Raw genomic sequence first — 15,476 nt, forward strand, 5'->3', positions numbered from 1 at the left:
TTTCGCAAATTAAACAAAGTTACTAGAAAAGATCATTATGCTCTACCTTTTATTGATCAAATGCTAGAAAGACTGTCCAAACATACACATTTTTGTTTTCTAGATGGTTTTTTTGGTTTTTCTCAAATACCCGTGTCAAAAGAGGATCAAGAAAAGACTACTTTTACATGTCCTTTTGGTATGCTTATAGACGTATGCCTTTTAGTTTATGCAATACACCTGCTACCTTTCAAGGATGTATGACTGCTATATTCTCTGACTTTTGTCAAAAGATTGTTGAGGTTTTCATGGATGATTTCTCTGTTTACGAAACTTCTTTTGATGATTCTTAAGCAACCTTGATCGAGTTTTGCAGAGATGTGAAGAAAATAATCTTGTATTGAATTGGGAGAAGTGTCACTATGGTTAATGAAGGTATTGTCTTGGGGCATAAAATATCTGAAAGAGGTATTGAAGTGGATAAAGCTAAAGTTGATGTTATTGAAAAAATGTTGTGCCCTAAAGATATCAAAGGAATAAGAAGTTTCCTTGGTCATGTTGGTATCTATAGGAGGTTTATTAAAGACTTCTCTAAAATTTCTAGGCCTCTCACTAATATCTTGCAAAAAGATGTTCCTTTTATTTTTAATGATGATTGTGTAGAAGCATTTGAAATACTTAAGAAAGCCTTGATTTCTGCTCCTATTGTTCATCCACCTGATTGGAATTTACCCTTTGAAATTATGTGTGATGCTAGTGATTATCCTGTTGGTGTTGTTCTAGGACAAAGAGTTGATAACAAGTTGAATGTTATTCATTAAGCTAGTAAAATGCTAGACAGTGCCCAGAGAAATTATGCTACTACTAAAAAGGAATTTTTAGCAGTTGTTTTTTCTTGTGATAAGTTCATATCTTATATTGTTGATTCCAAAGTAACTGTTCAGACTGATCATGCTGCTAGTAATATTTTATGGAAAAGAAAGATGCAAGCTAGACTTATTGGATGGGTTCTCTTGCTGCAAGAATTTGATTTGCATATTGTTGATAGAAAGGGAGTTGGGAAACCCATTACAAACAACTTGTCTAGGTTAGAATATGTTCTTGATGAACCATTGCCTATTGATGATAGTTTTCCCGATGAGCAACTAGCTGCCATAAATGCTTCACGTAGTGCTCCATGGTATGCTGATTATGGTAATTACATTGTTGCTAAATTTATACAACCTAGTTTCCCATACCAGCAAAGGAAAAAGGTTTTCTATGATTTAAGACACTACATTTGGGATGACCTATATCTTTATAAAGGAGTAGATGGTGTTATTAGACGTTGTGTACCTGAGCATGAACAGGAGCAGATCCTACGCAAGTGCCACTCCGAAGCTTACGGAGGACACAATGCTGGAGATAGAACTACACACAAGGTATTGCAATCTGGTTTTTTTGGCCTACTCTCTTCAAGGATGCTCGTAAGTTTGTCTTGTCTTGTGAGCAATGTCAAAGAATCGGTAACATTAGTAGACGTCAGGAAATGCCTATGAACTATTCACTTGTTATCGAACCATTTGATGTTTGGGGCTTTGATTATATGGGGCCTTTTCCTTCCTGTAATGGGTATACTGAAGGAAATATGCCCTAGAGGCAATAATAAATTTATTATTTGTTTCCTTAATTCATGATAAATGTTTATCATTCATGCTAGAATTGTATGAACCGGAAACTTAGTACATGTGTGAATACATAGAGAAAACATATAGTCCCGAGTATGCCTCTACTTGACTAGCTCGTTAATCAAAGATGGTTATGTTTCCTAACAACAGAAATGTGTTGTCATTTGATGAACATGATCACATCATTATGAGAATGATGTGATGGACATGACCCATCCGTTAGCTTAGCATTATGATCGTGACAGTTTCTTTGCTACTGCTTTCTTCATGACTTATACAATTTCCTCGGACTATGAGATTATGAAACTCCCGAATACCGGAGGAACACTTTGTGTGCTACCAAACATCACAACGTAAATGGGTGATTATAAAGGTGCTCTATAGGTGTCTCCGAAGGTCTTTGTTGGGTTGGCATAGATCGAGATTAGGATTTGTCACTCCATGTTTCGGAGAGGTATCTCTGGGCCCTCTCGGTAATACTCATCACTATAAGCCTTGCAAGCATTGTGACTAATGAGTTAGTTGCGGGATGAAGTATTACAAAACGAGTAAAGAGACTTGCCAGTAATGAGATTGAACTAGGTATTGAGATACCGATGATCGAATCTCGGGAAACTAACATACCGATGACAAAGGGAACAACGTATGTTGTTATGCGGTTTGACACATAAAGATCTTCGTAGAATATGTAGGAACCAATATGAGCATCCAGGTTCCGTTGTTGGTTATTGATCGGAGACGTGTCTCGGTCATGTCTACATAGTTCTCGAACCCGTAGGGTCCACACGCTTAACGTTCGATGGCGATTGGTATTATGATTTTATGTGATACGATGTACTGAAGATTGTTCGGAGTCCCGGATGTGATCACGGACATGACGAGGAGTCTCGAAATCGTCGAGACATAAAGATTGATATATTGGAAGGCTGTTTTTGCACACCGGAAAGGTTGTGAGTGGTTCGAGCATTTTTACGGAGTATCGGGAGGTTACCGGAACCCCCCGGCGAGTCAATGGGCCTTAATGGGCCATGGTGGAAGAGAGGAGGAGGTGGCCAAGGTGGGGGCGCCCCCTCCCAAGCCCAATCCGAATTGGGAAGGGGGTCGGGGCCCCTTTCCTTCTCTCCCTCTCCCTCTTCCTTCTTCTCCTACTCCAACTAGGGAAGGGGGGAAACCTACTCCTACTGGGAGTAGGACTCCCCCCGTTGGGCGTGCCATAGAGGGACGCCCCCCTGCTCCACTCCTTTATATACGGGGGAGGGGGCACATCATAGACACACAAGTTGATCAAGATGATCTTTTAGCCGTGTGTGGTGCCCCCCTCCACAGATTTCCCCCTTAATCATATCGTCGTAGTGCATAAGGCTAAGCCGTACGCCGGTTACTTCATCATCATCGTCACCACGCCGTCGTGCTTACAAAACTCTCCCTCGACCTCAGCTACATCTAGAGTTCATGGGACGTCACCAAGCTGAACATGTGCAGATCGCGGAGGTACCATACCTTCGGTGCTAGGATCGGTCGGATCGTGAAGATGTACGACTAAATCAACCGCGTTGTCATAACGCTTCCGCTTTCGGTCTATGAGGGTACGTAGACAACACTCTCCCCTCTCGTTTCTATGCATCACCTAGATAGATCTTTCGTGATCGTAGGAAAAATTTGAAATTAACTCGTTCCCCAACAGAGGTATCAGAGCCAGGTCTATGCGTAGATGTTATATGCACGAGTAGAACACAAAGAGTTGCGGGCGATAATAGTCATACTTCTTACCAGCATGTCATACTCTGATTCAGAGGTATTTTTGAATGAAGCGGCTCGGGCCGACATTATGTGTATGCTTACGCAAGACCGGTTCTACCGAGGTGCTTCGCACAGAGGTGGCTAGTGAGTGTCTATTTCTCCAACTTTAGTTGAATCAAGTGTGGCTACGCTCGGTCCTTGTTGAAGGTTAAAACAACACACTTGACAAAAAATCGTTGTGGTTTTGATGCGTAGGAAAGAACCGTTCTTGCTAGAAGCCCGTAGCAGCCACGTAAAACTTGCAACAACAAAGTATAGGACGTCTAACTTGTTTTTGCAGGGCTTGTTGTGATGTAATATGGTCAAGGAATGATGTGATATAAATTGTTGTATGAGATGATCATGTTGTAACAAAGTTATTGGCAACTAGCAGGAGCCATATGGTTGTCGCTTGATTGTATGCAATGCAATCGCCATGTAATTGTTTTACTTTTGTCACTAAGCGGTAGCGATAGTCATAGTAACAATAGTTGGTGAGACGACAATGATGCTACGATGGAGATCAAGGTGTCGCGCCGGTGACGATGGAGATCATGACGATGCTTCAGTGATGGAGATCATGAGCACAAGAATATGATGGCCATATCATGTCACATATTTTGATTGCTTGTGATGTTTATCTTTTATGCATCTTCTTTTTCTTAGAACGTGGATAGCATTATAATATGATCCCTTACTAAATGTTAAGGTACAAGTGTTCTCCCTGAGTATCCACCGTTGCTACAGTTCGTCGTGCTGAGACACCACGTGATGATCGGGTGAGATAAGCTCTACGTTCACATACAATGGGTGCAAGCCAGTTTTGCACACGCAGAATACTCACTTGACGAGCCTAGCATATGCAGATATGGCCTAGGAACACTGAGACCGAAAGGTCGAGCGTGAATCATATAGTAGATATGATCAACACAGTGATGTTCACCATTGAAAACTACTCCATCTCACGTGATGATCGGACGTGGTTTAGTTGATTTGGATCACGTGATCACTTAGATGATTAGAGGGATGTCTATCTAAGTGGGAGTTCTTAAGTAATATGATTAATTGAACTTTAATTTATCATGAACTTAGTGATGAAGTCATGTACCTAGGGTAGGGTCATGGACTTGTCAAAGGTACCCTCCCTAAGGACATCTTTAGAAGAAACCGTCTTCCAGTCGACCTAGAGGGATTCCACTCGATGGACTTGAAGACAGTCGACCATGAAGACTCACTCGACCACCAGGAGTTCAAGAGCCACTCTGTATCCAAACGGTCTATAATTAAGTAGTCTTTATGGTCATGATGACATTTTATGTAAGGCGTTACCAGTAACGCCAGGACTTAATGTACTTTAAACCTTCCGCTACGTGGGCTGGCTGGGGTCTTGGCATCCTCTATATAAGCCACCCCCCACTGGCAGAAGGGTTGGCACCCCTGTAACTCATACACATATAATCCAGTCGACCGCCTCCGGGCTCCGAGACGTAGGGCTATTACTTCCACCGAGAAGGGCCTGAACTCGTAAATCTCTTGCGTATACAACTACTCCATAGCTAGGATCTTGCCTCTCCATACCTACCCCCTATTCTACTGTCAGACTTAGTACCACGACTGTTGGCGCCCACATTGGGGCATGTGTCTTAGCGACTTATTGGAGAAGTTGCAATTGTTCCGATCGCCTTCACCATGGTTTCTGGCGAAGTTTTGGTCGAGGGCCGCGAGATCCGTCTCGGCGTGCTCACATTTATCGCCGACGACTCCGCTTGGCTCCAGGAGGCTCCACTCGACATCGACGCGCTCCTAGTCTGCGGGGCGACACACTTTCACGCATGTGTCCGCGGTGTCCTGCTGCGGCAACCGTCGGCCCCGTATCGGTCGACCCCTGTGCTCTGGTCGGGCGAGGCTTCAGCGGTGGGTGAGACACGCACTGGCTCTCTAGTCGGCCACCACCCAAGTCGCGGCGATCGAGCCCGACGAATCTCTCTACGGCCTGTTCGATCTGTTGCCTGGCTCCGTAGAGACTGCATCCGAATGCCACAGCAGTGATCAAGCGGTGGAGGTCCTGATGGTCAATGGGCCTTCTAGTCCTCCCGGCTTCCCTCGCACCGACGGAGCGGACGGCGGAGGCGACCCCGCTCAGGTCCACGAGGAGTATCAACCCGAGCCACTCACTTCTCTGCAAAGAGAAGATCTTCGCAGCCGGAATATGGATGCTCTGCATGCTCCCATCATAGGAGAAACCCCCGAGGCTCGTGCCTTGGAGGATGCGCGTATGGCCAACTTGGCTAAGCGCACTCGACTGGAGAACCTCTAGCAAGCACTCGACGAGCTTGCACGACAATGAGTACCAGACTCCAGTCGGCGTCAACTCTTTCCGCCGCCGACGCAGGTATACCGAACCCCAATTCAGAATCTAGCAGCTGCAGCCCGTATAGCAGAGTCAATTCAGCCCTCTCAGTCAGAGGCTGGTAGAGGCTTGATGCAGATCAGAGATTTGCTCCGGGCAGCAGGAGATTAGAATTCAGCTGTAGCACAGTCATGCAATAGGATTCACAGTTGATCCGTCGCTGCGAATACAGTTCAGTCGGCTCATAGCCCAAGATCGCCTCCGCGGCGTGAGGGACGTGGGGGTCGACGTGATCAATACAATGACCGATTCGATCGCGATGATCAGCGTCGAGTGCCTACTCCTCCCCCAAGGGGTGGGTCTTACGCCCCTCGGCAACAAGATGACAGACGCTAGCACAGTGTTGGGTGAAGAGCTCCGGTCGACCCCAGGTAACCAGGCTTTGATGCGAGATCCATTATCGTGCAAGGTCTGGTCGACCGGAACAGAGCTCACCAAGAAGGTCATGACAGAGATGCACCCACCAGTAGTAGGGTTCATGTTTTAGGACCAGAGTGTTTTAGCAGCCATCAGAGCCGCGGTGATCCCTCCCAACTTCAGGTTGGCGACTGGGGTGAGTAAGTTCACCGGTGAGTCCAAGCCTGATACTTGACTTGAGGACTACCGAGTGGCTGTTCAGATTGGCGGTGGCAATGATGAAGTGGCCATGAAACACCTACCGCTTATACTGGAGGGCTCGGCCAGAGCCTAGCTGAATCAATTGGCACCTAGCAGCATTTACACATGGGAGGATCTTGCCCGAGTGTTTGTCAGGACATTTGAAGGAACTTGCAAGCAACCAGCAGGTTTGACCGAGCTGCAAGTCTGCGTGCAAAAGTCAAATGAAACCTTGAGAGATTACATCCACAGATGGATCATGTTGCATCATACAGTGGAGAATGTATCTGATCACCAAGCAGTATGTGCCTTCAAGGAAGGCGTTAAGAACAGAGAGTTGAGTTTGAAGTTTGCTCGAACCGGAGACATGACCCTGAGTCGAATGATGGAGATTGCCACCAAATACGCCAATGGTGAAGAAGAGGGTCGACTCCGGAGTGGCAAGTACAAGCCGAGTCAGTCGGAAAAAGGAAACTCCAGCCGGAAGCAGAAGCAGAAAGCCGAGCCAGCTGCTCCTGGAGAAGCCCTGGCCGTGACTCAGGGCAAGTTCAAAGGGAAGCCCAAAGGATCCTGTAACCCGAAGAAGGTGAAGGATAAGGAAGGAAACAACGTGATGGATTTGCCATGCCACATCCACACGAAGAAAGACGAAGAGGGTAATTTCATTTACCCGAAACATACCACTCGCCAGTGCCGGCTCTTAATCCAGCAGTTTCAAGGAAAACAGCCCAAGGATAAGGAAAAAGAGTCGGACAAGGCTGAGGACAAAGAGGACAGTGATGAAGGTTACCCCCATGTCAATTCCACCCTGATGATTTTTGCTGATGTGGAGAGCAAAAGTCGACTGAAAGTTATCAACCGTGAGGTGAATATGGTTGCTCCGGCGACACCAAGCTATCTGAAATGGTCTCAAACCGCCATTACATTCGACCAGTCTGATCATCGGACACACATAGCCACCCCGGGGAGGCAAGCTTTGGTGGTCGACCCAGTCGTCGAAGGCACTTGACTGACTAAGGTTCTGATGGACGGTGGCAGTGGACTGAACATATTGTACGCGGAGACGCTGAAGGGAATGGGCATTCCGACGTCCAGACTCAGTTCCAGCAACATGAGTTTCCATGAAGTCATTCCTGGGGAAAAGGCTGAATCACTCGGCCAAATTGCTCTTGATGTGGTTTTTGGTGATTCAAAGCATTTCCGCAAAGAAAAGTTAACATTTGAAGTTGTGGATTTCCAGAGTGCTTATCACGCCATTTTAGGTAGGCCGGCTTATGCACGATTCATGGCTTGAACATGTTGCGTGTACCTCAAATTGAAGATGCCTGGTCCCAAAGGGGTGATCACCATCACTGGCAATCGGAAAAAAGGCAGAAGAGTGTTTTCAGAAGGGCTCAAAGATCGCCGATGCTCAGATGGAAGTGGTAGAGCTACAGGAATACTAGAAAACCGCAGATCCGAGTGATTTGTTGCGAGCCAAGAAGCCTGCTACCGAGTCAGCGTTTCAGTCATTTGGTGAGACAAAGCCGATTCACATCCACCCGACCGACCCCAATGCTGCTCCGACTCATATCTCAACAACACTCGACTCCAAATAGGAAGAAGCGCTCATCCAGTTCCTCCGTGAGAACTGGGACATCTTCGCATGGAAGCCTGCCTACATGCCGGGTGTTCCCAGGGGGCTGGCTGAGCATCGCCTATGAGTCGACTCAAAGGTAAAACCTGTCAAGGAACATCTTCGATGGTCGGCCATCCAGAAGAGACAGGCCATTGGCGAAGAGGTGGCTCGTCTCCTGGTAGCAGAGTTTATCCGAGATATTTACCACTCCAAGTGGCTCGCCAATGTTGTCATGGTCCCCAAGAAGGACAAGTCACTTCGCATGTGCATTGATTTCAAACATATTAATCGGGCCTGCCCGAAAGATCATTTCCCTCTCCCTCACATCGCCCAAATTGTCGACTCGACTGCGGGGTGTGAGAGATTATCTTTTTTAGACGCTTATTCCGGGTACCATCAGATCCGTCTGTACGGACCCGATGAGATCAAAACAGCTTTTATCACTCCATTCGGGTGCTTCTGCTATGTCACCATGCCGTTCGGCCTCAAGAATGCTGGAGCCACGTTCATGAGGATGATTTAGAAGTGTTTACTCACTCAAATCAGTCGGAATGTGGAAGCGTACATGGATGATATTGTGGTCAAGTCACGGAAGGGTTCTGACCTGTTGACTGACCTAGCTGAAACATTTGCCAATCTCAGGAGGTATGGTATCAAGCTTAATCCATCAAAGTGCACATTCGGAGTTCCTGGCGGAAAGTTACTCGGTTTTCTCGTTTCCGAACGAAGAATCGACGCCAACCCGGAAAAAGTTAGTACAATACTCCGGATGAAACGCCCTGTGCGTGTGCACGATGTCCAGAAGCTTACTGGATGCTTGGCCGCGTTAAGTCGATTCATCTCTCGCCTCGGTGAAAAGGCATTGCCTCTTTACCAACTGATGAAGAAGTCAGACAAGTTCGAGTGGACTCCGGAAGGTGATGCAGCGTTTGCAGAGCTAAAAGCTCTGCTCTCCACCCAGCCGGTGCTTGCTGCCCCAATCAGCAAAGAGCCTTTGTGGCTTTACATTGCAGCCACAGGACAAGTCGTCAGTACAGTGCTTATGGTCGAGCGGGAAGAAGAAGAGAAAGCCTTCAAAGTTCAGCGCCCTGTATATTATCTTTCCGAAGTAATGACCCCATCGAAGCAAAGATACCATCATTATTAGAAGCTTGTGTATGGGATTTACATGACCATGAAGAAAGTTGCTCATTATTTCTCTGATCATTCCATTACAGTCGTCAGCGACGCCCCACTGTCAGAGATTCTGCATAACAGAGATGCAACTGGTCGAGTGGCAAAATGGGCGATTGAACTCCTTCCCCTTGATATCAAGTTTGAGGCAAAGAAAGCCATTAAGTCCCAAGCAGTAGCAGATTTCATCGCCGAGTGGATTGAACAACAGCAGCCGACTCAAGTTCACTCAGAGCATTGGACCATGTTCTTTGACGGTTCTAAGATGTTGAATGGTTCCGGTGCTGGGGTAGTATTGGTTTCCCCCCGAGGAGATAGGCTCAGATATGTGCTCCAGATTCACTTTGATTCCTCCAACAATGAAGTAGAATATGAGGCGCTTTTGTATGGGTTACGCATGGCCATTTCACTCGGCGTCCGTCGCCTTATGGTTTATGGCGACTCAGATTTGGTGGTCAATCGTGTGATGAAGGAGTGGGGCGTTAGAAGCCCAGCCATGACTGGATACTGCAATGCGGTGAGAAAGCTTGAAAAGAAATTCGAAGGGCTAGAGCTCCATCATATACCCCGACTGAAAAATCAAGCGGCTGATGATTTGGCAAAGATAGGTTCCAAGAGAGAAGCCATTCCGAGTGATGTGTTCCTGGAACATATCCATACTCCATCAGTTCAGGAAGATCCTTTTACCGAAGAAGCTCCGCAGCCAAAAAGTGTCACAGATCCGGCTGAAGTAGAAGTTCCAGCGGTGGTCGACCTGATCATGGAAGCATTGGTCATCACTCCCGACTGGACAGTGTCGTACATCGCGTATATCTTGAGGAAAGAACTCCCAGAAGATGAAGAAGAGGCTCGACAGATCGTCCGCCGATCTAAGGCCTTTGTCGTGATAAAGGGACAGTTGTACAGAGAAAGCGCGACTGGAGTTGGACAGAAGTGTATAACGCTAGAAGAAGGTCAGATAATCCTTCACGATATCCACTCGGGGACCTGTGGCCATCATGCGTCCTCTCGGACCATTGTGGCTAAAGCATACCGAGCAGGATTTTACTAGCCAAGAGTGAACAAAATGGCAAAGGAGATAGTCGACAAGTGTGAAGGGTGTCAATGTTACTCCAATATGTCACATAAGCCCGCCTCATCCTTGAAGACCATTCCACTCGTCTGGCCTTTCGTTGTATGGGAATTGGATATGGTTGGACCTCTGAGAATAGGCAGAAGCGGCTTCACCCATGTGCTGGTAGCAGTCGACAAGTTCACCAAGTGGATTGAGGCTAAACCCATCAAGAATCTGGATGCCGGCACTGCTGTCAGCTTCATCAGGGAATTGATATTCAGATATGGAGTTCCACATAGCATCATCATAGACAATGGGTCAAATTTCGATTCTGAGGAATTCAGAGCCTTCTGCACATCTCAGGGTACACGAGTCGACTATGCTTCAGTCGCTCACCCCCAGTCGAATGGACAGGCAGAACGAACAAATGGCTTAATTCTCAAAGGGTTGAAACCCCGATTGATGCGCGATCTCAAGCACGCAGCAGGTGCATGGGTCGACAAACTTCCGTCGGTACTTTGGGGATTAAGGACCACGCCTAACCGGTCGACTGGGAGAACTTCGTTCTTCTTGGTCTACGGTGCTGAAGCAGTCTTGCCGAGTGACCTGCTTCACAACACACCCCGAGTCGAACTCTACACCGAAGCTGAAGCAGAGCAAGCCCGGCAGGACGGGGTCAACCTTCTAGAAGAAGAAAGAGAGATGGCCTTGTTCCAATCGACCATTTATCAACAGAACTTGCGTCGATTCCATGCCAAAAACGTGAAGAGTCGAGCCTTCCAAGAGGGAGACTTGGTTCTCCGAGTGGATCAACAGAAGCCACACAAGCTTGCCCCTACTTGGGAAGGTCCCTTCATCGTCGCCAAAGTTTTCCAAAATGGGGCGTACCGCCTTTACAATGTTGAGCACCAGATCGACGAGCCCCGAGCATGGAACGCGGAGCTACTCCGCCCCTTTTCTACTTAAGTATTCACTCAGATGAGTTGTAATAAAAGTACTTCTGTAGTTTATTTATCAAAGACAAGAGCTTTATAATTTTCCCAGTGATTGTTGTTACTTTTGTCCACATAAAGCAGTCCCCCAGTGGGTGGCTTAGCCGCGAATCCGTTTCGCCTAAGTTTGTATAAAAAAAATCCTTGCCGAGTGGTGAGCCAGCCTCACACTCGGGGGCTTAGCTGCGAATCCGTTTTGCCTAAGTTTAACAAAATCCTACCGAGTGGTGAGCCAGCCTCCCACTCGGGGGCTTAGCTGCAGTCGAAGTACTCGCCTAAGTTCAACAAAATCCTACCAAGTGGTGAGCCAGCCTCCCACTCGGGGGCTTAGCTGCAGTCCAAGTACTCGCCTAAGTTCAACAAAATCCTACAAAGTGGTGAGCCAGCCTCCCACTCGGGGGCTTAGCTGCAGTCCAAGTACTCGCCTAAGTTAAACAAAATCCTGCCGAGGGGTGAGCCAGCCTCCCACTCGGGGGCTTAGCTGCAGCATAGCGCTCACCTAAGTACAAATACAATATGCGCTCCGCAAGGAGGACGAGGTGCAGGTCGACTGCTACCCTCTCCTTCCGAGCTACACCACAAATACAACGTGTGCTCCGCAAGGAGGACGAGGTGCAGGTCGACTGCTACGCTCTCCTTCCGAGCTATGCCACAAACACAACATGCGCTCCGCAAGGAGGACGAGGAGCAAATCGACTGCTACCCTCTCCTTCCGAGCTACACCGCAAACACAACGTGCGACCCGCAAGGAGGACGAGGTGCGGGTCAACTGTTACCTTCTTCTTCAGAGGTACGCCACATAAATCCTACCGAGTGGAGAGCAGACCTCCCACTCGGAGGCTTAGCTGCAGCCCACTGCTCGCCTATGTTTTTGAAAATCCTACCGAGTGGAGAGCAGACCTCCCACTCGGAGGCTTAGCTGCAGCCCAGTGCTCACCTAAGTTTTTGAAAATCCTACCGAGTGGAGAGCAGACCTCCCACTCGGGGGCTTAGCTGCAGCCTAGTGCTCGCCTAAGTTTTTGAAAATCTTGCAGAGTGGAGAGCAGACCTCCCACTCGGGGGCTTAGCTGCAGCCCAGTGCTCGCCTAAGTTTTTGAAAATCCTACTGAGTGGAGAGAAAGATTTCCATTTGGGGGCTTAGCTCCGGCCCAGCGCCAGCCTAAGAATGACGAAGTATAAGTCGATTGCAATCTGTGCTTCATCCTTACCTGCAAAAGAGCATCTCAAACACTAGCGTATAGACCGAGTGAAAGACAATGTTCGTTCGGAGGCAGATGCAAACATATTCAACGTCAAATCCAAGTCCAGATAACATCTTACGGAACCAAAAGTGCTCAGGCACTAAGCGTGTTAAAGTTTATCGCTTAAAAAATCACTCGGCATACCGAGGCAAATTTAAAGTATTAAGCATAGAAGTTTTTTACCCCTCCTGTGGAGGGCTGGAAGGCGCAACGAACTCGTCCAGGTCGATTCCATTTGCAATCCGAGTGGCAACAGCGATGAAGGTCTCCATGAAGGATCGGAAGTCATGCTTCTTGGTATTGGCCACCTTGAGAGCTGCCAGCTTGTCCTCTCGTGCATCCTTGGAGTGAACACAGACCAGAGATAGAGCAACGTCGGCACCGCACCTAGCAGAAGACTTCTTCCATTCTTGCACTCAACTTGGAACTTTGTTCAGTCGAGTCATCAGAGACTCAAGGTCATTCTGAAGTGTTTCTCCTGGCCAGAGTGCTGTGTCGATGCGTGACATCGCAACCTTCAGCCTTGCAAGATAGTCGACAACAGCAGCAATGCGAGACTCGAGTCGGAGCACGTTCATGACGACTTCATCCTTCACAGGAGAGTTGATGGGATCCAAGCCAGTCTCCACTCGACTGGTCTCCTCTTCAAAGTTTGGGCAGAATTCTGTGGATACGATCCAAGGATAAGCTAACATTCCTACAATAAGTCAGTGTTTACCAGTCGGATATAAGGGGTTACCTTCGAGCATGAGGAACAACTTCTTGGCAAGCCCCCCCCCCCCCAGATAAACCTCTAAGTCGTTCTTCTTTCCCGCTAGCTAACTAGCCTTATCGCTCAAGGCCAACTTTTCATTTTTCAGTCGACTGGCATACTTGTTGGCCGTGTTGAGAGCAGCTTTCAGACTGGTATTCTCCTCTTCAAGTTTGCTGATTGAAGCCAACTTTTCTTCTGCGAGTTTGGTCTTTTCCGAAGCTGCTTTCTGCGCCTCAGCGAGATCAAGATCCTTCTTCTTCAGAGAATCCCTCAGTTTGTCTGCAAAATCACAGTGAGATCAAGCTCGGGAGTGAACAAGGAACAAAGGCAGTCGTCAAGATTCTCACCAAACATACCTTTTGCCTCCTCCTTCGCCTTTGTGAAGTTCTCCTGGACAAGCTTCAGATCAAGTTCGAGCTGGATATGCTTGTTCTCCAACTCAGTATAACGAGCTGCAAGCTCGCAAGATTTCTGCAAAGAACCAATCGACAGACGTCAAAGATAGGTCACTTCCGAGTGACTAAGAAAAAAATCATAGTATTTCTAAGACTACAGCCGAATCTAAACATTCAACTGTAGTCTCGGGGACTACGCCCAGTGGGTGCACTCAGCGTGCCCCCACTAGTTCTATCAGCTAGAGTCGATCAGTCGACCAAAAAAGGCAGAAAGGCTAACCACCAACAGTTAGTCACAGTTTCAAAAAAAAGGGTGTTCTTCAGACCGTAGTCGACTGCCAGCAGTCAACCACAGCCTTGGGGACTACGGCCAGTGGGTGCACTCAGCATGCCCCCACCAATCCAGAATCTCAATCGACACACCCAGTGGGTGTACAACAGATACTAAGATTTTCAGAAAGAAAAGTTTTTAGGTATCATATCCTAACAGAACAGGCGGTGATCGACTAACCTGAACATTGCTCTGAAGGGCTGAACTGGCGTCATAAGCCGCTTGACTGGCGTCTCAGATCGCCTTCACTTGCTCCATCATGACCCCCGCCTGGCGCATGGCTTCTTTAGCAGTGCTCGCCTGGTTTTCTGGGACGTGGTGGGTAGAGAAAAGTGAAGGATGATCAGCACTCGACGACGAAGGGCGAGCACTCGTCAGCGGCACCGCAAAGGATACGGTAGGCCGGGTGACGTTGTCCCCCTCCACAACCAACTTCTCAGGTGCTGATACGACCTGAGCTGTCTTGCCAGCAGACGCTCTCCTATTCCTCCTCTGCCTTAGTGGTTCCTCGTCATCATCATCAGGAAGATCAATGATGATATTAGATGGAGCTACAGAAAAGAGTCAAAGTTAAAAATGAAGACCCTACCGACTGAAAACGAAACTTCAAAGGTCATACCAGGGATGGAAGTGACAGCATCCTCCATTTCTTGATCTTCAGGTCTGGTCGAGGTATCAGAATTAGTAGCACTGCAGTTTCAGAAATCAGTTGGTCAGCTAACGAATCGACCAAGAATAAATCCATGAGAAACAAGAAGACACAAGTTACATCATTACCCAGAAATAGTGGGAATCACCATCTTCATCTTCGGCAAGGCCTTTGTCGGCTTTGACGGCACCACTCGAGATTGCTTCGGCGCTTTCTCAGTCGGCGGCGGAGAGGTCATCCGAGGACGCTTGGTCGACTGCACAACAGGCGCGGCCCCCTTGCCGCGCCCGACTGCAGGGTCATGGGCAAGCTTGGATCTTCTTCCAGAACGGGGAGGCGCGACTTCCTCCTCCTCTTCCTCCTCCTCTTCCTCATCGGAGCCAGCAGCTTCATCACCCTCTTCGCCATTCGATTCCCACTCCTCTTGACTTTCACCTCCACTTCCTTCCTCCTCCTCGGTCTGTGCTTGCGCCCCGTTGGGCATCGAATACAACTCAGTGGTAGCCTGAAAGACAACAAACAAGACAAAAGTCAATCGACTGATCTACAGCAAAACAGAATGGACGAAACATGATTACAGTCGGAGATAAGTGGTCATACCTTGTCTGGTTCATAAGACTGGTCGAGTGGCGGGATCCTCCTGGCCCCACGAGGGTTATCTTTGTTCCCTGTGATGGCAGTCATCCACCTCTCCAGTGTGGCGTCGTCGACCTCCTCTGGGTGGACCCGAGTGGTGTCTTCAGTACCAGAGTACAACCACATCGGGTGGCCCCGGTATTGGAGCGGCTGGATGCGCCGTCGAAGGAAAACCTCCAGAAGATCCATGCCAGTCACACC

This window comes from Triticum dicoccoides, chromosome 1B (assembly GCF_002162155.2).
Source record: "Triticum dicoccoides isolate Atlit2015 ecotype Zavitan chromosome 1B, WEW_v2.0, whole genome shotgun sequence".
NCBI lineage: Eukaryota > Viridiplantae > Streptophyta > Magnoliopsida > Poales > Poaceae > Triticum > Triticum dicoccoides.